Raw genomic sequence first — 22,245 nt, 5'->3', positions numbered from 1 at the left:
GGCATGGTAGTTCAAATAAGTTGTCACTCAACTCTTAGGGTGGGTCACATTAAACTGTCCACAATTGGCAATAATTTGACAATCTCACTCAGAGATGCCTCAAAGTTAACTGTTGTCAAAAATAGAAATTGGGAAGTATGTGTCAAGGTTTTTAGTTTTCCCAGTAGCATGGAAGAATTTACTTAAGCTTGGTTCGAATTGGCTTGAAACTGTTGTTTAGCCCTTTCTGCAATTTATGTGTGACACTGTCAAAAATCGATTTGACTGCATGTGCAGTGCAGCTACATAGACCTTCACTGTAGAAATTCTAAGCTAGTTATTACTCAAATAAATGGTTTTTTTTCCTTAAAAGATGCTCACAACTAAAACTAAATGTTGGAAATTAAAGTGTGTGTGTTTGTACATTGTCATTTTGGCTCCGTTCATCCTGACTGGGTATGGTCAACCTCAAAGTCTTTCCAGAAATTCCTTTTTTGATTGTTGCTTTGTCATATTGAAAGCCACCTCTAGTTGTCTAATCCTGTGTGCTGTTTTGATGAAGAGTCCATTCTGCAACTTCCTCTAAATTACACAGCCATGGCGCTTGCAATCATGATTCCCTGAGCAAAGCAATGGCTGAAAGACTGTATCTTTATCTTCCCCCTACCTTTGATATAACAGTAAAAATCATGTTTTTTAATTCTTCTTGTTTCAGGCAATAATCATTTTACTCTATCAATAACCATTGTCGTTGGTTCTACTTTAGTCCTTCTCCAGTTAATGACTTTCTTCCTTCTGTATATAATTTGAGCTTGAAGGTGTCATTCAAAATGCTTCCAAGAAGTTTGCTTTCTTCTATACGAGCACCTTGCTTCTTCATAATTCTTAATCCTCTGCAAAGACAAATTCATCTGCTTCTTCTCACTTCAAAAAATCCCTACAGTGTGGAAGCAGGCCATTGAATCCACACTGAGCGCCCGAAGAGATCCCACCCATCCCTATCCTATCCTTGTAACCTGCTTTTCCATGGCTAATCCATCTTGTCTGCACATCTTTGGACTGTGGGAAGAAACCGGAGCAGCCGGAGGAAACCCACACATGTACTGGGAGAATGGGCAAATTTCATGCAGACATTCGACCAAGGCTGGAATTGAACCCCAGTTCCTGTGTTGTGAGGCACAGTGATAAACACTGAGTTACCGTGCTGCTTAGAGTGATAGAGTCGTAGAGGTGCACAGCACGGAAACAGATCCTTCAGTCCAACTCGTACATGCCGACCAGATACCCTAAATTAATCTAGTCCCATTTGCCAGCACTTGGCCCATATCTTTCCAAACCCTTCATAATCATATACTCATCCAAATGCCTTTTAAATGTTGTAATTGTACCAGCCTGCACCACTTCCTCTGGCAGCTCATTCTGTAGACGCACCACCCTCTGCATGAAAAAGTTGTTCTTTGGGTCCTTTTTAAATCTTTCCCCTCTCTCTCCCTAAACCAATGCCCTCTCGTTCTGGAACCCACCCACCCCAGGGAAAAGATCTTGTCTGTTTACCTATTCGTGCCCCTCATGATTTTATAAACCTCTATAAGGTCAGTTTCCTGAATGCAATGCAACTAAAAGTAACTTCAATAAATTCTTCACTTCCACCAAGTCTCCTCCAACTCAATTTGTTGCGCTGTTTCTTGCCACTGTTCATTATTATGAAAAGACATTATATTCCTTTGTGTGTTTTGTTCCCTCTAAGTTGCATATAAGTCATTCCACACAATTCTATCTGTTTCTATACCTTTGCTGTACCTTGTAGATTACTCTTGCTCCCTACTTTCCAAAAATAACCCCTCAGTGGTCACCTTGGAAAAGTTCCAACTTTATGCCTGATTTATTAAATTATCTCTTCTATTCTGTTTAAATTTGGTAGTGTCTTAGAGTAATGGTTTTAGCATTAACTTTGAATTCAAAACATTTTTGAAAAGAAAAGGAAAAATAAAACCCCCAATAAGAGGCCAAAGAGGAATGGCACTTCAATTTGGTCAGTAAAAATAAGGCAGTTTGAAAGAGAGGGGAAAGACGAGGTGAGCATAAATTAAATGTTTTACATTTAAGCATTCTAGTGCCTATTTAATCTGTGTTGCCACTTCATCCTTTTCTGCAAATAACTTTTTATTTTGCATCAATGCAAAGATGACTATATAACTCTGGAGCTAGTTTGACCTGACTCTCTCATGATCCTCAGTTTGATTTACAGCCAAGCAGCATAAGCCCGGCTCTACCAAGCTGGAATTGATTTCTGAGGTTCTGGTCTCAGCCCAGTAGCTCAAGCATAACTGTAGTTTTGCAGTTTAACCTTACTCTTCCAGTAATAGGTGCTCCTGACATTTGAATATTTTTTCCCCTTTAATCATAGTACTTGTTTCAACCTTGTATGCATGAGTTAAATGTTTACCACCATGACTGAAGATAAAAATTTCTCTGGACTTGCCAGTTGTCCAAGTACTCAGAAACATGTTGGCACACCATTATCAGTAGTTGATAATAACTGTTTATTAGTGGGTTCTGCTGTATCTCAAGTTGAAGTATTTTGGCGTCACAAACATAAAATCACCAAATATTTACCATCCTAATTTTTGCCATGAAATAGATTGTTGTTTCATTTTTTTTCCTAATTACAGTACATAACTGCAGAAATTAAATGAATTATTATAAATCATTTTAGTCGATGTCAGAAAATTTGGACAAGTTGCCTGGTTCTTTCAAAGAACTACTAGAGGCATGGTCAAATGGCCTCCTTTGTGTAGCATCATTCCATAATTCTACCTTGTTATTCAGTATAGTTGAGCTCTCAGGGAATCAGTGTGATTCTTCAAAAAAACAATCTGTTTGTATATGAAGCTGTTCTTATTGCTGATATCTACTTATATTCGTTTACCTGAATTTTTCAACCTAGTTCGTGAAGTTCATAAAGTGACAATTCCTTTTTCCTGGAAAAAAACTTGTAAACTAGTTGAATAACCAAGAAAAGAAAACTTTTATCATCCAGTTACTATTTAAAAACTTAATTGAAAACATTGAAAAGATAATATTTTATCGAAAGTGCTGAACAGAAAGAGGCCATGTTGCATCTGTATCTGTTAAATTATCTGTTTTTCTATTATTCCGTATACTTTTCCCTTTTCAAATGCTTATCTAGTTACCTTTACTGTACCTATAAAAGCATCTTTTAAAGCATTCCATATTCTAAAGGAGTGTGAAACTATTTCTTCTAATTCTGCTCTTTGTTTCTCTGCTGTGTTATTCAATCAGCACGTACATTTTTACTGATTCAACAACTATTTGAAACAGTACATCACTATTTACCCTTGCAACCATTGTAACATGTTTTAAACAGGCTGTTGTGAATTCCAGCCTTTGATATGTAAGGCTATTAATAGATAATCAAATGTTAATGTCATCAAAATAACTCTGGGGTGAAATGCAGCTGAATAATTCTACTTTGTAGTTTTAAGAACATAAACTATGTGGAACAGCCTTGCCCTTAAATGGAAGTTGCACTTAACCTGCCAGGTCCTTTATTGATATTTATAAATTACTTGAGTATGTGCTACAGAATAAAATTTTAAAACCGAACTTGGAAGTATGGCAAATAAAATGGTTAATCTGCTGCAACATGATAAAGATAGGCTAGCAGAATGTGCAGCTACGTAATGGTAGATACTTTGTTAGAAGGAATAGAGATAGGCAAGATATACTTAATGTCATAGTTCTAAAGAGTATGCAGGGACAGAGGAGATTCATTGCTTGGATCTCCAAAGGCTGCATTGGCTTATTGAAAGCATAGATTAGCAAAGTAAATGCGATCTTGGACTGTATAGATGAGGTATTTAGTGCTAATGCAAGGAATTTGTGCTGGACATGAATATATCAATGGTTAGGCCACTGGCAGAATATTGCATCCCATTTCAGTTGTGATACTTTAGGAAGAGTATGAAGATCCTTGAGAGATTAAACAAATTTACTAGAACAGCTCCAGGGCTGAGGAACTTTGGCTCGGTTGGAGAAGGTGGGTCATTCTCCTTGGACGAATAGAAGTGGAGAAGAGATTTAATCGAGTTGTACAAAATGATAGATTCAGATAAGGTAGACAAAGAAAAGCTAGTGTTACAAGGATTAGGAATATAGATATATACCAGTTCAGGACACAAATAGAAATGCAAATATCTTCTGAAACATCAAAATCTCCTTTTAAAAAAAAGCACAAATTCAGTGCTAGTTTAACTTTTGCACATTACAAAGATAACCCCAGATGCCCTCAAGGAAGAATAAACTGAGCACGATTATTGGTGCATGTCGTGTCAAAGAAAGTCAAACACATTAGGTTGTGATGAAAGAATGTGGTTGGATAATGCTGTGAAAATAACGGTTACACTAATTGTTTATTATGCGAATTGAACAGCAACTTCTGGTAACTGCATATGCTCAGTTAAATTTAAAAATTCAGAAGTTACTATCGAAGATGCAACATTCCACAAAAGCTTCCCAAAATGACATCTTGGCATCTGTTTCATTATTCAAGTGTATTGAATAGCATGACATTCCAGATTTGCCTCATTGATCTGTACTGAACTCACTAAAAAGGTTAGGCGTTGTCCTTTCCAGCTTGTGCCCTTTAACAACATAAGTTTTAATTCTTGGCAAACACTGACTGTTTTACAAGACTCATTCCTTTGGCTTTTAGTTGTTGTGGGAGATTTTTAAAAGATATCACTACAATTTTAGTTTGCTTTTTTTTCCCATCTCTCTTTTTTCCATTGCTTTTGCCTTTTTTTTTGTATTACTTGCTGGAGATGATTTGACATTGCATTCAGTATTCTGTCGTTTCAAGTTTTAGACTCTGTGCTCCAGGTTAATCAATCTTCAGTTTGATTGGTTAATCAGTCATATAGACTGTTCACACAGGTCCTGATGCCCTGCAGAGGGTGCTGCACTGATTAGCTTTTTTGATAACAGCAAAATACCACGTCAAATCCCATAAAAAAGTCCATGGTGTAATGCTGTTGTCCTTCCTATCTCTTGGTCATCCTATTGATTGACAGTAATAAGCAGTGCTATTTGCCTTAGTGTTAGAATATTTTCTTTGATGCACAATGACTCTTAACTACTGAAGACAATTTGTTGTGAATGGCTCAAATTATACAAAGGCATTCTGAAAGATTGGGGGCTGATGGGGAGCAAGCCTTGCTGGAAACTAATGGTGTGTTCATGATGCTACCTTTTCATGTACAATTGGCCAGCAATTAAAGGAGGATTAAAGGAATAATGAATCTCCAGGTATAGCTGGATTGATTAATGCCACAACTGGATCTCATCCTCAGCCTCTATGTTATTCTTAAAAGTTGGTTGATTTAGAGTATTAATGGCCAATTGAGAACCTGAGAAGTGAGATATGATAGTGTCGAGTGTAGCTACCCTTTGAAACTTGTAGCACAGTGTTAGTGTCCCTTCCTCTGAGCCAGAAGACTCTAGGTTAAAATCCCATCTATTTCAAAGGTCTGTCAAAACTTGTTTTGAATGGGTTGGATGAAATATCTACTTCCCTAAGAACTCGGAAATTGCTGAATCAGCCCTGGGCAATCTTGCCTAAAAGGGGAGTAGATGAAATACTTGAAGTTCATTCCTGTATGCAGTAAGCAGATTAGGAATTATTTTCTGGTGTTCCTCCTTTTTTTGACACTATCATCTTTTTTTTCTTCTCCTTGTTTAGTCCCACATTCCTTAAATCTCATTGGCTAAGGAAATAGTATTGGTTCTGTGGTACACTTGGGACCCTCATACCGTTTTGCACCGTGCTCTTATTAGTTTGATCTTCCAGAGTGTTATGGTACAGAAATGTGGTTGACAAGCCAATGATTGTACACTGTGAGCTACTCTACACCAGCAAAATTTGGTTCATGGTATTGCTATGAGATCTTTGTTCTCAGAATCCAGTTTTCATTTGAAAGCTGAGTGCAAGGTACTTAGGAAAATGCAAATACAGAGGTGGCAAGTATTTTCACTGGTCCAGATGTAGTATCTTTCACAACTTCAGGATGCTCCAGTGCATTACTTCTCAAGATTTCCATTGTTGTGATGTAGGCAAATGCAGCAGGCCATTTGTACAATGTCATGGGGCTACATCTTACATTTTCACCTAAGGCCAATATCTTTGAATACTTTGGAGGAGTTTTCGGTGTTAGAGCTTGTGTGAGTTTTCACTTATCTTGCCAGATTCACCTCATTAACTACCTACCGCTCCCCATGGTGTCCGTTCACCTGAAACTAGCCCCATCTTACCACTCACCATTCCTGAAACAAGTTGCCACTCAACAGCTACATGCTGAAAGTCTAGTAACTCTGGCACCCATGTCATTTTTAAAAGCTGCTGTGCATCGAGATAAGCATTGGCAATCTGGCATTGCCACTCACTGGCAATGTAATGATCCAACGGCCACAAAGCTGTGCTGCTCATGACACATGGCTGGCATGGCTGATCTCCCTTACACATACAATCCCATTGTCTCACACTTCTCACTCTTAAAGCACCAAGTCACACAGTTTACCTGTGCTTAGCTACATGCTGTCTCAACATCGTCTCCAAGTGCTGTACATCGCTATGACTGTATGACTAAGGCACCGCTACATTGTTCTCAATGCTCACTGGAGACCTGCATGTTATTAATGCCCAGGAGGGGAACATCACATGCAGGCCATGATTGGACAATTCTAAGCATATTCTTTTATTTACAGCCAGCAAAAACTAAGACAAATGAATTGAGTAGAGGCTGCAGTTCAACACACACAGACACACAGATACACCCCAAAGTTTTTACCTACAAGGTGTCATAGAATTACAGAAGTGTGAAAACAGGCCATTAGGCCCAACAAGTCCACACCAACCTTCCGAAGAGTAACCCACCCAGATCCATTCCCCTACCCCCTTTACCCCTGATGAATGCACCTAATCCACACATCCCTGAGCACTATGGACAATTTTAGCATGGTCAATTCACCTAACATGAATTGTGGGAGAAAACCGGAGCACCCAGAGGAAACCCACGCAGACAACCTACGGGGAGAATGTGTCATTTGGGTCCTGTCTGCCTTGTAGCGCAGTGCAGTGAGCTGTGTCATGCACAAGGAGAGCTTCCTCCTCCCCATCGTTCTTGTCCTCCTCCTTGGAAGACTGCTTCCCTTTCTTCCAATTCCTCAGCTTCCAGCACCTCACCTTATTGCTTGCATCAACTGTGCAGAGCACAGTACACCAGGGAGATGTGGCATACCCTGTCCAGGCTATAGTGCAATGCCAGCCCCCAGACTGCTCCAAGTAGCAGAACCACATCTTCAGAAGCCTCATTATCTGCTCCATCATGGACCTGATCGCAGCATGCGTGTCAACTTGAAGGTGCAATGTCATCAAAATGACACATTGCATCAAAAGAGAGTGCCTCTTGCAGTCTGACGCCCTTCTATTCCAGACCAACATCAATCATTTGACATCTAATTAGAGTCTGTCATAATACTTAACGCGATATGAAAGGATACTGGCTGGTAAATTAAAGGAAAATCCTCAGTTGTTATACATGTATATGATATTCAAAAGGATAATGAGGGAAAGAGTTGGGCCCAATAAGGACTACAGTGGTAATTTGTGATTGGAGTCAGAGAATGTAGGTAGGGTTCAAAATGAATACTTTGTTAATGTTGACTAATGAGAGGAATGATATGGGTATAGAAATCAGGGAAAAGGTTTGTGATTCAATTTTAAAAATTAGCATAGACAGAGAGGAAGTTCTGAGTGGTCTGACAGGCTTAAAAAATAGATGAATCTCCAGGTTTGGATGAAATGTATCCCAGGTTGTGTGAGATAAGGGAAGAAATAGCAGGGGTGCGTGCAAAAAAATTCAGTTCCTTTCTGGCCACAGGAGAGGGCTGGAGGACAGCCAGTGAGGTACTTTTATTCAAGAAGGATGCAAGAGACAGACCTGGAAACAATTGGCCAGTTAGTCTAACCTCACTGGTGGGGAAACTATTGGAAGCAATTCTGTTGGACAAGTCGATCTGCATTTGGACAGGCAGGGGTTAATCAAGCATGATTTTGTTAAAGGCAGGTCATGTCTGTCCAACATTTCTTTGATAAAGGCAGGTCATATCTGTCCAAAGTTTCGATGAGGTGATCAGATATGTTGATGAGGATTTCAGTAAGGCTTTCGATAAAATGGGAAAAGGTAAAAGATAAATGGCAGGAAGCAGAGAGTGATGATTGAGGGGTAATCTTTCAACTGGAAGTCTGTGTCCAGTGGGGTCCCACAGAGTCAGTGTTGGGGCCTTGTTAATGTTTATATAAATAATTTAGTGGGAGGGCATTATTGCTATGTTTACAGATGTCACAGAGATAGTTGGAGGGACAGGTAGTGTTGAGTAAGCAAGGAAGCTGCAGGAGGACTTGGACAGGCTAAGAGAGTGGGCAAAGAAATAGCAGGTGGAAGATCATGTGAGAAAGTGTGAAGTTATGCACTTTGGTAGGAAGAGTAAAGTATTGAGTACTTTCTAAACAGGGAAAGGCTTCAAAAATCAGAAATACAAAGGGACATAAAAGTCCTAGTTTAGAATTCTTTAAGGTTAGCATGCAGGTTCAGTTGGTAGTTAGGAAGGTTAATGCAATGTTAGCATTCATTTCAAATGGGCTAGAGTACGACAGCACAAGTATGCTGCTCAGGTGTTATAAGACTCTGGTCAGATCACATTTTGAATATTGTAAGCAGTTTTGGGCCCTGTATCTAAGGAAGGATGTACTGGCACTGGAAGTGGTTCAGAAGAGGTTTAGAAGAATGACCCTTGGGATGAAGAGCTTGTCATATGAGGAGTGGTTGAGGATTCAATGGAGTTTAGAAGGATGAGGTGAGATCTCATTGAAATTTAAAGAATACTGAAAGACCCAGATAGTGTGGACATGGAGAAGATATTTCCACCAGTAGGAGAGACTGGACCTTGTAGGCACAGCCCTTTAAAACCAAGATTGAGGAAGCCAGAGGGTGGTTAATCTGTGGAATTCATTGCTGTAGAAGGCTGTGGAAGCCAAGTCATTGAGTGTATTTAAGACATAGATATATTCTTGATTACTAAGGGGATCAAGGATTATGGGGAGACCGCAGGAAAATGGGGTTGAGAAGCATATCAGTCACGATCATATGGCAGAGAAGACCTGATGGGCAGAATGGCCTAATTTTGCTTCTATGGGCGTGTGGTCTAATTGTTTAAAATGTTGATTAGGCTACAGCTAAAGTGTTATGAGCCGTTCTGGAATTCATATTATAAGAGGGATGTCACAGCACTGGGAAGAGAGTGTAAAGGAGATTTACCAGGATGTTGTCTGGACTGGAGAGTTTCCGTAATAAAGAGTGGTTGGATAGACTGGGATTGTTTTCCTTGGAGCAGAGAAGATTGAGAAGATGACATGATTGAGACAGATAAAATGTAAGGGGCATGAGCAGGGTAGACAGAAATAAACTTTTCTCCTTGATGGAGGGATCAATGACCAGGAGTATAGATTTAAGGTAAAGGGCTGGAGTTTTAGAGAGGATGTGAGGAAAAACATTTTCACCAAGAGGGTGGTGGGAATTTGGAATTCCCTGTCTGTAAGAGTGGTGGAGGCAGTAACCCCCATAACTTTTAAGTATTAAATGTGCACTTGCAATGCCAAGGTATACAAGGCTTTGGACCAATTGCTGAGAAATGGGAATAGGATAGTTAGGTGATTATTGACTGGTGCGGATGTGGTGGGCCAAAGGGCTGTTTTGTGTGTGTTGATCTCTGTGACTCTCTGAGATATGATGAGGTGATGTTCTCCTTGGAAGATTGATGTCATGGAATGGTTTTGGCCAGCATGCAAGTTTGTAAGTCAGTGCTGCTCACATAAGTCAGTGCTGCTCACATCTACATCACTGAGATGGCGACGTTAGATTTGTAAGCACCAAAAGCTTGCTGAGAATCACTTTTGAGCAGCATTTGAAGCCAAAACTCATTCACTCTGCATGCATTGCAAATGATTGGAAATTAAATATAGCTGGAGTTTGCCAATGCACGACCTCATGTTTTTGTTCCTTCCATGTCTTAGTGTCCAGCAAACATGGATTCCATGCTTTCACTCAACAAACTGACATCAATTCCACCCAGCTTGAAAATTGTCCAGTTACATTTTGCAGTTACAGTCAGCTTCTAATGAACAGCAAGTAATCGCAGGGGATGCAGTTCAGGATGGATATTGTTAGCATGTGTTATGCGTGGTCACCAAGTTCCCTCCCATCCCCGTCCCCAAGTTCCTTGTCCTCTTTTACCTCACACGGTCAACAGCCTATTTCCACCCATTTTCACCTCTCCTGTGTGGAGTCTTACCACATTGAACCTTGCCTTAAACTGTCCTCCCTGCCTTCAAGCCATTTTCACTGTGCCTCAGTACACGTGACAATAAATTCAATTCAGTAATGATTGTCCCCCCCTCCTCCCCAGTCCTCTACATGCCCTGAGGAGGCCAATAACCCACTACTGCCAACCATACTCTCTAATGCTGTTCTGCCTATCCCTGAACAGACAAATGACTGAGCTGTGTGCAGATTATACCCATCTCTGAATGTTTTGGGGCTCACTGACTGACAGCACTACATATGCCACACAGGCAGCAGGGACATACGGGCTTATTGATGTGTCTGATCTGTGCGGTGTACTGTGTATTCTTACCGTCGGGTTCCTGCTGACCAGCAGCTTGTCTGTGTGACTATGCAAAAGAGACTTCAGTACAGCCTTTGGCTTTAGCTGTAGGGCCAGTGTGTGAACATGGTACAACATGGCAAGGGAATTGATGGACACTGCAAGCGTACAGGTAGACACAGAAGTGAGTGCTTACAGAGCAAGTGAGAATCCCTGAATGCAGCCTGGTCTAATCTGAGCTGGATGTATGTTCCTGTGCAGCAGTTATTAGTGTGCCCTGCATTGCTGGTCTATGCTTCTGAAGTATCATTGCAAAAGTTACAGAAATTTCCTCAGGGCTGGACAGAAACATTAAGTGGGAGGGGACTTTCCACTTTCATGATTCATTAGGTAGTAATGTCATAGATAGGAGTAGGAAAGTTGTTCTGCTGTACAAGTATCAGCAGCTTCAGGTTAAATAATATTACAGAAGTAATAACCACTGGGTTATTATCTAAGCCATAAGAAAATGGGCACAGGATAATTAAGATCTGTTCGTTGAATATGTGGCTGACTGATTGGAGCAGGGCAGACTGGCTTTGATTTATTGGACACAAACAGTAGTACTGAGGAAAGAAGGGGTTGTTTAGGATGGACTTCACTTGAACCCCACTGGTACCAGTGTCTTGTCAGATTTAATAATTAGGGCTGTGGTGAGGGCTTTAAACTGAACATTGCAGGAAGAAGTGTTCAGATAAGGGGAATTTAATAAGTTAAAGAGAAATCGCAGGGCTGCTGCGGCGGAGGCGAGTTTGGGTTCCAGGCGGCATCTGCATCCAGCACAGATTCATAGAGGGGGCAGCAGAACTGAACTTGGGCCAGTGCAGTACCCAGCAGCATCGGTGATATCTGCATTGGTGAGGTCCATCAAGGACGCATAGTGATGAGGGTGGAGGCAAGAAGGCGTGGAAGAATGGTGACCTTCATTCCAGCGATGGTGCCGCAGGGCAAGGGGACGCGTGCCTGACCACTAGGCCCAGGCCCCGTGATGGAACACCTAACAAGAAGGACTGTAAAGTTGACACCTTTTTTCTTTTTTTCTTCTTTTTTCTGCCTTCATATTCTATGTTTTCATTTATTTTTCTGTGTCTTAAGATGACGCAGGAGAGTGGTGACACTATACAACACTTGTAACAAAATACATGTTATAAATAATTCAAATCAAATCAGAATAAATAGAACAGGGTAGCACAATGAGCAATGATAACAAGTATGAAAGGAAGGTATGGAGCAACCATAAGAGTGCATCAGGAAGTAAGGTGAGAAAACGGAAAGATGGCGCAGGAACAGAATCATAGCCTCTTTATGCATGTAATTTTCAGAACATGATGGTTAAATAAAGAAGTCTAATATAATAACCATTACGCTGGCATGGATACAGATTGATCGTGCTGGGTCAGAATAATGGAAGTCTTGATATTTTAAAATATTTTCGCAAGAAAGTAAAAGAATGTAGCTCTATTAACAAGAACAGAATTAGTACTGTAGTGAGAAATTATTGTGCCTTGTCGTGCCTGATTACTAGGATGTTGCCTGGGCTGGAGAATTTCAGTTATGAAGAGAGTTTGGATTGACAGGAGCTGTTTTCCTCAGAGCAGAGGAGACTGAGAGGGTACATGATTGAGATGTCTAAAATAGTGAAGGGCAAAGACAGAAAGAAAATTTCCCCTTGGTGGAGGGATCAATAACCAGGAACACAAATCTAAGGTAAAAACTTAGAGGATATCTGGTCAGCATGGATGAGTTGGACAGAGAGTCTGTTTTCATGACTCTTATGACTCTATTTGGTAGGGTGGGATGCTGAATATAATGAGGTGAGTTGTGCTGTTAATAAGGCATCAACAATCTATATTCCGTCTTCATTGGTAACTCACTGCTGCCTTGTGAGAAACGTGCCTCGCCAACCAGCAGGTGCATAAAGAATGCAGGGAATTGCTTCCAATATCAAGACAGTCCTTTCTGAAGTTCTCATGTGATTCTGCTGTAGCCCTCATCATTCAAGCACTTCGGAGATTCTGATGTCAGTGTATGATAGCACAGAAAGCCTACATCATCAAACACATATGCATACAGCACACAGAAAAAATATCTCAAATGCCCTCTGAACCTCTTATCTCTTACCTTATGTCCCTGGTTATTGAACTCTCTACTAAGGGGAACAATTTCTTCCTGTCTGTGCTTCTCACAATTTTGTATACCTCAATCAGTTACCTTCTCAGCCTTTCCTGTTCTAAGGAAAACAACCCAAGTTTATCCCTTCATGCCTGAAACTTTCCAACCCAGGCAAGATCTTGGTGAATCTCCTCTAAAATCACATCCTTTCTACGTGAGGTGACCAGAACTACAGACAGTATTCCAGCTGTGGCCTAACTAATAATCTATACAGCTCGATGACAACTTTCCTGCTCTTCTATTCAATGCTTTGGGTTATAAAGGCAAGTAATCCATATGCCTTCTTAACGACCTGATCTATCTGTCCTTCAAAAATCTATGGACATGCACTAAAGGTCCCCCTGATCCTCTGTACTTCCTTGGGCCTATTCATTCATTGTTTATGACCTTGTATTGTTAATCCTCCCAAAGTGCATCACCTCACACTTCTCAGGATTAAATTCCATTTGCAATTGATCACACATCTATATTGTCCTGTAGTCAAGGATTGCCTACTTGCTATTTACCACAAAACCAATTATAAAGTCATCTGCGAAATCTGCTGATCATGCCTCTTACGTTTTTGTCGAGATCATTAATAAACCTGACACCATAGCAAGTGACCCAATACTGAAACCTGTTATACAACACCAGATGCAGGCTTCCAGATACCCTGGTCTCCTGCCACAAAGCCAATTTTAGATATGATTTGCCAAATTTCCTTGGATTCCATTGGCATTCACACTTTTGACCAGTCTCCAATGTGAAATCTTGTCCAAACCTTATAAAGCCGATGTAGACCACATCAACGACACTACCTGAGTCACTTTCTCAAAAAATTCAATCAAATTTGTTAGATGGCCCCCTAATACAGCCATGCTGGCTATTCATGATTAAGCCTTGCCTCTCCACCTGGAGATTAATTCTGAACCCCAGAATTTTTCCAATAGTTTCTCTACTGTTGATATTAGACTCACTGGCCAGGGAGAATTTGAAAATTAATATTTGAGTTTTGTAATCTCACTACTTGCCTCCTACAACTAGTCATTTATCATCTTTTACCCCCAATAAAATTGCTTCTCCCTCACACTGCTGATTTGTTCAGATGTATTACAGCCCTTCTCCCTGATTTCTAGACCTACATCGTCCTTCTCTATAGTGAATTCAGAAACAAAACACATTCAAAACCTCACTTACTTCTGCTAGCTCCACATTTTGGTCCCTAATTGACCTTCCTCTTTTGCTGGTTGCCCTCTCGCCTCCAGTAGATTTATAAAATGCCCTTGAATTTTCCTTTATGTTATCTGCCTGTGTTTTCTCATGCTCCCTCTTTGCTGTTTGAGTCAATGGGTCTCTAGCTTCTGGAAATGGGAGCCAATGCTGATTGGCATGTACAATCCTCTCAGCACTTGCGTAGCCACAAGTTAAAGAGAAATTTGCTTGGCCTTTTTTTTAAGTGACCCTCTGCACTTTATATATACCTCTAGGGCTTCCACTATTTTGAGGCCTCATACGCTTCTCTCTATTTCCTTACCCAGTCCTGTACATCCCTTGACATCCAGTCAAAGATGTGCAGGACTGAATGAATGTGAATACACATCATTACTGTCTTCACCAGAGATGGTAACATCACTAGTTATTGAGAAGGTAGATGCTGGGTTTGATTCTTGGAGATGTTATCTATGACATTCAAGTGGTTTTTATTATATGAATGTGATACCGTTTCTGAAGAAGATGAAACTGGCTGGCAATCATTGTGCAAAGACAGAATACATGTCGTAATTTTCAGCTTTATTTTCTTGATATTTTCTAATTATTCTGCTATTACAATGGTGAGCTGACTGAAAAGACTCTCATCATAAATCATTGCATATTGTCTTGGACTTGGGCTGCTCAGAGATCGATCGCTTGGAATCTTAAAACACACCTAATAACATACTTCGGTTTAAAAAGGCAAGAAAATGTCTGAGTAATCTTGTTACCTTGCCAGTCGGGTAGGAATTTGTTTTGGGGCTTTGTAATCATATGGTGCTGTCTCCACTATCCTTCTTGAGAACTGGTTGTTGATAAGGGTAGCCTTTTGCACTCCTTGCTCAGTCAAGAAAATTTGACAGTTGAATTCTTGGTCTGAAAAATTAATCTGGAACATTGTGTACTTTTCCTAATGCTCTTTTAAAGCAGGAATTAAGTTACAGTTTTTTAAACTACTTAGCACCTATGAAAAAACACATGAATGCAATTTCATGGATAGTCCATCAGGCAAAGTGCAGGCTTGATTTGTGGTGATTTTATAATCCTGGTAAAGCAAAGACATGCTCATAGAATAATGTAGGTTGAAAACTTTGCTGTTCTGGATTAGTATCTCAGGAAGTGAGCAATTTGGTGCCTTTAATTTCTGTTTTATTCTGATAGAATTATAGATCTATTCAACAATAGTGGATAAATCAGTTCAGAGTGGTCAATTCTTTCCTTCTAATCTGCTTTATTGTCTGATTTTGGTTCAGAGTCTTTAAAGAATCCCGAATACTGACCTCTTTTTTTGTGTTTTCTCCCTGACTTGGAGTGCTTGTAACTTATCAATGAAGTGAATTACTCGAATCCTTCTGTTACTAAAGTAGATGCAAATTCAGAACTGGGTCTTGAGTGAAATGTTGTGGATGGTACTCATGTGACTTTTTAAAGGTTGCTGTTGGGAAGTGAAAGGGGCAGTGCCCTGTGGTTTCTCTTGTTTGGATAATAGCGTATTCATTTGTATGCGGAGGTTGAACTGCATTCAAAGAATAAGTAAGATCATACCAAAAGCAGTATTCTTGCCTTTGAGAGGGGGATGTGATGGGTGACTTCACCTCTTGCTCTTTGTTATGATGATGGAGACCTTTTCTATTGAAACACAAAACAGCTTTAATGTTGCTGGAGTAGATGCGGCTAAGAGCATAACCTTTTCTAATACACTTACTTGCTGTAGAATGTCTGTTTATCTAGATTTCTGAAGGCGCTGCTTGATTGAGTGAGAACAAGAGAATTTGAAGACTGCATTTAATATAAAGCTAAACATCATCTAACATTTAACACAGACTCTAACATATCTTGTCATTGGAGTTTGAAGAGTTTTAATTTTTTCATAGTCCCTAATCTACAGGAGACTGCAAAATCAATATTATGCTGCAACTGGGTATTAGCTGGGTGCAGTAAGAAAAATGTGGTAAACTCAAAAATAAATTGTTTCCAAGTTTTAGGCACAGTTTTTTTTCTTAACAATACTGGCTGTCATATAAATAATTACATTTAAAAGGTGGTAACAAAAAGGAAATTGATTGGCCTGATATTCAACTCTACTTATCTTCCCCACTCTTATATTCTATTCTACCATCCAACCATGATCCAAAGGAACAATATAGGAGACAGAAACTCCAATATTTATAGGGAACATGGGAGGGCAGGGGTGCAATTATATGTTTATAAAATCCTAGGAGAGTGAGTATACTTCATGTCCTGCTGAATATATTGACAGGGTCCATAGGACATCTTTGTCCCATTTCTTGGCTGCACCCAGCCAAATAGTGAGGCTGACTGATTGTTGGTGGATAGGCCTTTGGTACAATGCAGTACTTGAAAAGCAGAGGGTTGGGGTGAGAATGACTGAAAATGATGGATAAGCAATTGTTGGCTGACTAAAAGATTGGAGGTTGGGGCTTGGATTTGGGCAGGAAGAAGAAGTTTGAGGCGAGGTGCTGGGAGATTGGTCAGAAAAGATGGTTTTCAATGGTCAGGAGAGGTGATGACAAGTTGGAAAAGTTGCGAGGGAAGGAGATGAATTTTAAGGTGCAGTTCAGGAGGTCAGAGGAGGAAAGGGATTGAAAACGTTGGGGTGGGCAGGGGAATTTGGAAAGGCTGGGCTAATGGACAGTTGTATATGGATCATGGCGGTGGTGAGGTGGGAGAGAGCGCTTTTGACCCACAAGCAGTACTGGAAAGCATTTTGCTGGGAAATCTGGGCGGTTCGCATACAATTTAAAACAGAATTAACTGTCAGATACACAGTCTCATTCAAATATTTAAATAGGTAACGTGCCTCTTGGAAGCAGATTGGTTGCTCACCTTGTTCTGTTTTTTCAAAAAAAACTAATGAAGATGGATTCAAGGCAATTTGATCTTAAATTTAAGATTTTTAACATTCCACCTAACTTAAACCTGCCATTCTTTAGGATTAAAATTACCCCAAGGTGCCAGTCTACCTGCATGTGGAGTGTCCTAATTGTGTGTACAATCAACGAATTGTTAGCTATTTTTAATCTTGTGAAAAAGCTGCAAGCAAACAGCAATAAAGTATGCTTTAAATAGACATCACCAGCATTCTGTACTGTGGCATCATGACTTCACTTAATGTTCAGTACAATTAAGAGAAAGTGAACTTATTCCCATCCATTCTAAATTTAATAAAAATTGTAAAAGGAAGAAAATCTACCCAGCTCTTGTTTTCTTGTATTCAGAGCCATTCCCTGCCAAAGTGAAAACTACGTTATTAAACCACAGTGCCACCAGGCTGACCTGAAGCATGTAATCTCTAATGAAATCTTCCACACCTCAGACTCAAGTAATAACAAGAGTAATGTGATTTCTTTGGGTATCTCCACATCTAAACTTCCTTAGCCAAAACAACTGACGTTTTGGTGATATCAATGTCAAAACAGTCTCTTTTCATCAACAAAACAGAGAAGAATCACATCTTTAAATCTACTAAAGCCTTTTGGAGATTTTGCATCAAACCAACTCTGGCTTTCATGAGAGTTGAGAATAATAGAGTCATAGATAGAGTCATACAGCTGAGAAACAGACCCTTCAGTGCACCCTGTCTCTGCCTCCCAACAAACATCAAAGTAGACTATCCCATTTCCCTGTACATGGTTCATAGCCTACTATGCTCTGGCATTTTAAGGAGTCTTTAGTCCATTAATAATGTGTTAAGTCAAACTCCTTTTCAGCATGAGTCAGGGAGAAGGGAAGATATCAACCTTTTTTCTAGAGTCTCTATTTCACAGTAAAGGAAACTAAATTCAATCTATGATGGCGGCGGCAGTGAGCACTGCAGATGCTGGAGTTTAGAGTCAAGAGTGTGGTGCTGGAAAAACACAGCAAGTCAGGCAGCATCTGAGGAGCAGGAAAATTGATGTTTTGGGCAAAGGTCCTTCATCAGGAATGAGGCCTTATTCCTGATGAAGGGCTTTTGCCCGAAAAGTCAATTTTCCCGCTCCTTGGATGCTGTTGACCTGCTGTGCTTTTTCAGCACCATACTCTTGACATTTTTCAGTGATGCACCAGCTGATGTAAATTAGGTGCAATTGTACGAATTTTAGTATTGCATCTATGTTACAGGATGAGTAATCTACGGATCTAGGCTAACCATCCGGAATCAAGGAGCTGAATTTTATCTGTTTTTCTGCGGATGGGCCTGGAGTTAGGACGACAGGCATATGGCCTGGGGAAGTGTTGTGTGGTGAAGGTGTCTTGGGCCACACTTTTCTGTCACCATGCTAATTTACCAGTGGTGGGAAAGGTGGCAGAGCTCAATGGAGATGCTTACTGTCAACTGAAGACCACTGCCCACCTCTTTTGACATCTTACCTTGTGGTTGGGGGGTGGGGGAGATAGTCACTCTACTGTGTGAGAAGACTGCTAGATAAATCTCAGCAGCTTCCCAATGGGCTTTAGAGTTCAGGGTGCTCCCCTTTTCTGCTGCTTTGTTCCACAAAGAGTCTCCTAGTGGCAATAGCTGCCCCTGTGGTTTTGCAACATCACTGCAACACCCCACCCTCCTTCCTCACTAGTTCCAGCACATGTAGATCCTATTTGCCTCGTCCACCACTGTGACCTTGTCCTGCCCTCCAGGAGCAACCATTGCTTACCCTTAGACTGAGCCAGCAGCTGTCTGGCAGGCCACCAACTAATTGGCTGCAGATCTTAAAATACAGACTGACATCCTGTAAACTTCTGAAGTACAGAAACTGCCAATACCACCCCAACACCCATTTCGCCTTCCCACCCCCACCCCCACCCCCACCTTCATTACCAACTGTGGATCCGCTGCTGACTCTGGAAAATACCAACTAAAAGTTTAAATCCCGCCAGGGCAGCTGGTAAAATTCAATTAAAGTATAAATCAGGATTCAAAAGTTGGTATTGATAATAATTACCATGTCACTGTTGAATTGTTGTAAAGACTCACTTGATTCATTCATTTGCATCTAAGGAAGTACATTGTCATGCCGAGAAGCAGCTCCAAACCCACAGAAATGTGATTTACTCTTCATTGTCTTTTGAAGTAACCTAACAAGCCACTCAAACAACAAATGTTTTTACAGTGTAGGCACGACTGGACTTATAGCCTACGTCTTATTATGTGTGCGAAGTTGGTGCAGAGAGACCTGGTGAACCACTGCAATCCATCTGGTGTAGATGTAGTTATGGTGCAGCTGGGAAGGAAGTTCCAGGATTTTAATTCTGTGACAGTGAATGATACTGATACACTTCCAAGATGAGATGGTATGTGACCTAGCGTAGGCAGGAGTATTCCAACGCAACTGCTACCCTGGTTTTCCTGGTTAGTAGAGATTGCAGGTTTGGGAAGGAGATGTTGTTGTAGGAGATTTGGCAAGATACTGCAGTGAATTTTGTGGGTGGGATGAACTGTAGCCATAGTGTCCCAGTGATAGAGGAAATGACAGTTGAAGGTGGTGGTTTTCACAAAGTTAATGAATAGACAGTGAGTGTTGGCATTGCCAATGATGCTGCCAATCCTGTGAATTAATGGCAATAATTCTGATCTGGGGAAATCCACAACCCTCAATGAGAGTGAAACCATAAATTGGACAGCTGAATTTTGCTGTTTTGTGGTAGTGTGTATTCTCTCATGAGATCAATGGTGGCTGGTCACCTGCGGACCTTATTCACACAATTTTCCATTCTTCAGCTCATTAATTATGAAGCTGGCCTCTTGCTGCCCATCTTGTGTAACCAGGAAAGGCGGAAATGCTCACTACTACTGAAAAGTTGAGACGTTCATGCTGCTGCTGCTACACCGGGTCCAAAGCACTTCAGGTGCTACAAGCCTAAAACTGCTGTTTGCACTGTGTTCATGAACTCTTCTCCCTAATGACATGGCTGAGAAAGGCAAACAAAACTCCTTGGTTTGCTGAGAGAGACCTGGAGATGCTGGTGGACAATGTGGTCGAGAAGAGAGTAATAATGTTTCCTGCTGAGTAGCACTAGACTCAGCCATTCTGGACCCAGATAGTGGCCCAGGTCAGGACAGTAGCCAAAGTGAAGTGCAACACCCAGCAGTTCAGAGCGAAGCTGAATTGTCTTCTTGGTCTGCAAGGATGTATGCTACCACCTTCTCTCTTTTATCTCGCACTCCCAGGGCCATCACTATGCCGCTGCATACTCATGTTTCCAAAGTACATGAACCACAACTGGCATTATTCTATGCATTGTGTGCACTGAATAACTCTCACCTACTTTATCCTCCCAAACTACTAACCTTTCATGCCCTTTTTCCTTCCCACTCATTCACTAGAGATACCTTACTACCTGTACTAATGCATCACCACTATATGCTCTTCCAAGGACATCCATCATGGTAATCTCTCCCTTTGTCTCAATGCAGAAAAAAGTTGACATCCTGTCAGACTGATGTCTCCTTAGCATCCTGATTGACGTACCTGTAAGCTCCAGAGTTACTGAACCCAACCTGCAGGACTGACCACAGCTAACTGCCCTTGGACTGGAATCAGACAAGCCCCTTGAATGACTGTGACAGCACTGCTTGACTGGCTGTAAACTTTCTTGACCCCACTATTAGATTAGATTACTTACAGTGTGGAAACAGGCCCTTCGGCCCAACAAGTCCACACCGACCCGCCGAAGCGCAACCCACCCATACCCCTACATTTACCCCTTACCTAACACTACGGGCAATTCAGCATGGCCAATTCACCTGACCTGCACATCTTTGGACTGTGGGAGGAAACCGGAGCACCCGGAGAAAACCCACGCAGACACGGGGAGAACGTGCAAACTCCACACAGTCAGTCGCCTGAGGCGGGAATTGAACCCGGGTCTCTGACGCTGCGAGGCAGCAATGCTAACCACTGTACCACCGTGCCGCCCACTATGGACTGCTTCACTTTGATATTCACAAATGGCCATTTGGTTGAAGCATATGCAATGTGTTTTCCATGGAAGCTGCTGCTGTAAGCTGTGACATTGACATAGTCAACTTGTCAATCCCCTTGACTGTTCACTGTGCCAAAGAATGGCAACTCCCACCTCCCTCTGCGCTAAAGAGCAATGGAACTAACAGAGGCTGGCAACTTTCAGGGTAGGTGTAAATTTAGTGAGCACTAAGAAATGAAACTAAGACACAAACAAAACATCTTCACAAGATGCATTTCGTGTGTGTGTGTTTTGCAATGACAGTGCCCACGAGCATGCAGGGATGTTGTGATGCAGATAGGGTTTGATGAAGGCCAAAGGTGCAAATGGTAAGCTGAAAACCACTCTAACTTTCATGTTTGGCTTTGGTGCTGAGAGTTGGGAACTGCATAGAAATTATGTGAGTTTAGGAAATAAAATGCAAACACATGAAAGTAAGAAAGTTTCAACTTATTCGCAAGATTTTGAACTATCCATTTGAAGCCTAAGGGTTGAAAGGAAATTGTACCCACATGGTAGAATGCAGATTTCAGGCTTGTCTGGCAGAACATAAGACTGTTGGGGACAGACACCGCTACAGCAGATGTTGCTCATGCCTAATTGCCTTTCATAACTGGCTTGGCTAGGCCATTTCTGAGGGCACTTAAGAGTCAACGACATAACTGTGAGTGAGTTTGGAATCACATATGAGCTGGATCCAGTAAGGATGGCAGATTTCCTTTCCTAATAAGGGAAGATATTACTCGGTTAGATTTGTTAACAACAAATTTGTGTCCTGAGTGCTTTAGCCTGGCTATCTGGATTACTAATGCAATGACATAACCACTAGGCCACTATTTCTTCCCAATATGCATGTAAAAACTGTCAATGTTTATTTACTTAACACCTCCAAAACTGATGACTATTATCACCGAGTAGGACATTGGCAATGAGTAACTGGAGTGCCAAAATCTCCAGTTCCTTGTCAAAGTTGCATTCTATCCTGTTTCAGGAATATGTTTTCCCTCATTGTCACCGTGTAAGTCCTGGAATTCCCTACATAACTGTAAGCATCTTCACCACTGGACTGGAATAGTTTATGAATGTGCACACAAAGCACCTTCCCAGTGACAGTATATGATGGGC

At 41.1% G+C, this 22,245-nt stretch overlaps 1 protein-coding gene across 2 annotated transcripts in view; it reads left to right on the top strand.

Moving 5' to 3' along the window:
- The window catches only part of LOC122549307 (transcription activator GLI3), a 382,007-nt gene that overhangs the window by 22,292 nt on the left and 337,470 nt on the right, over positions 1-22,245 (top strand). The gene's annotated exons all lie outside the window — the stretch shown is intronic.

This window comes from Chiloscyllium plagiosum, unplaced genomic scaffold, assembly GCF_037043375.1.
Source record: "Chiloscyllium plagiosum isolate Xiang-an unplaced genomic scaffold, Cpla_swu_hap1 HiC_scaffold_4, whole genome shotgun sequence".
Classification (NCBI taxonomy): domain Eukaryota; kingdom Metazoa; phylum Chordata; class Chondrichthyes; order Orectolobiformes; family Hemiscylliidae; genus Chiloscyllium; species Chiloscyllium plagiosum.
The sequence above is the reverse complement of the archived record's forward strand: the minus strand, read 5'-3'. Positions and strand labels throughout refer to the sequence as shown.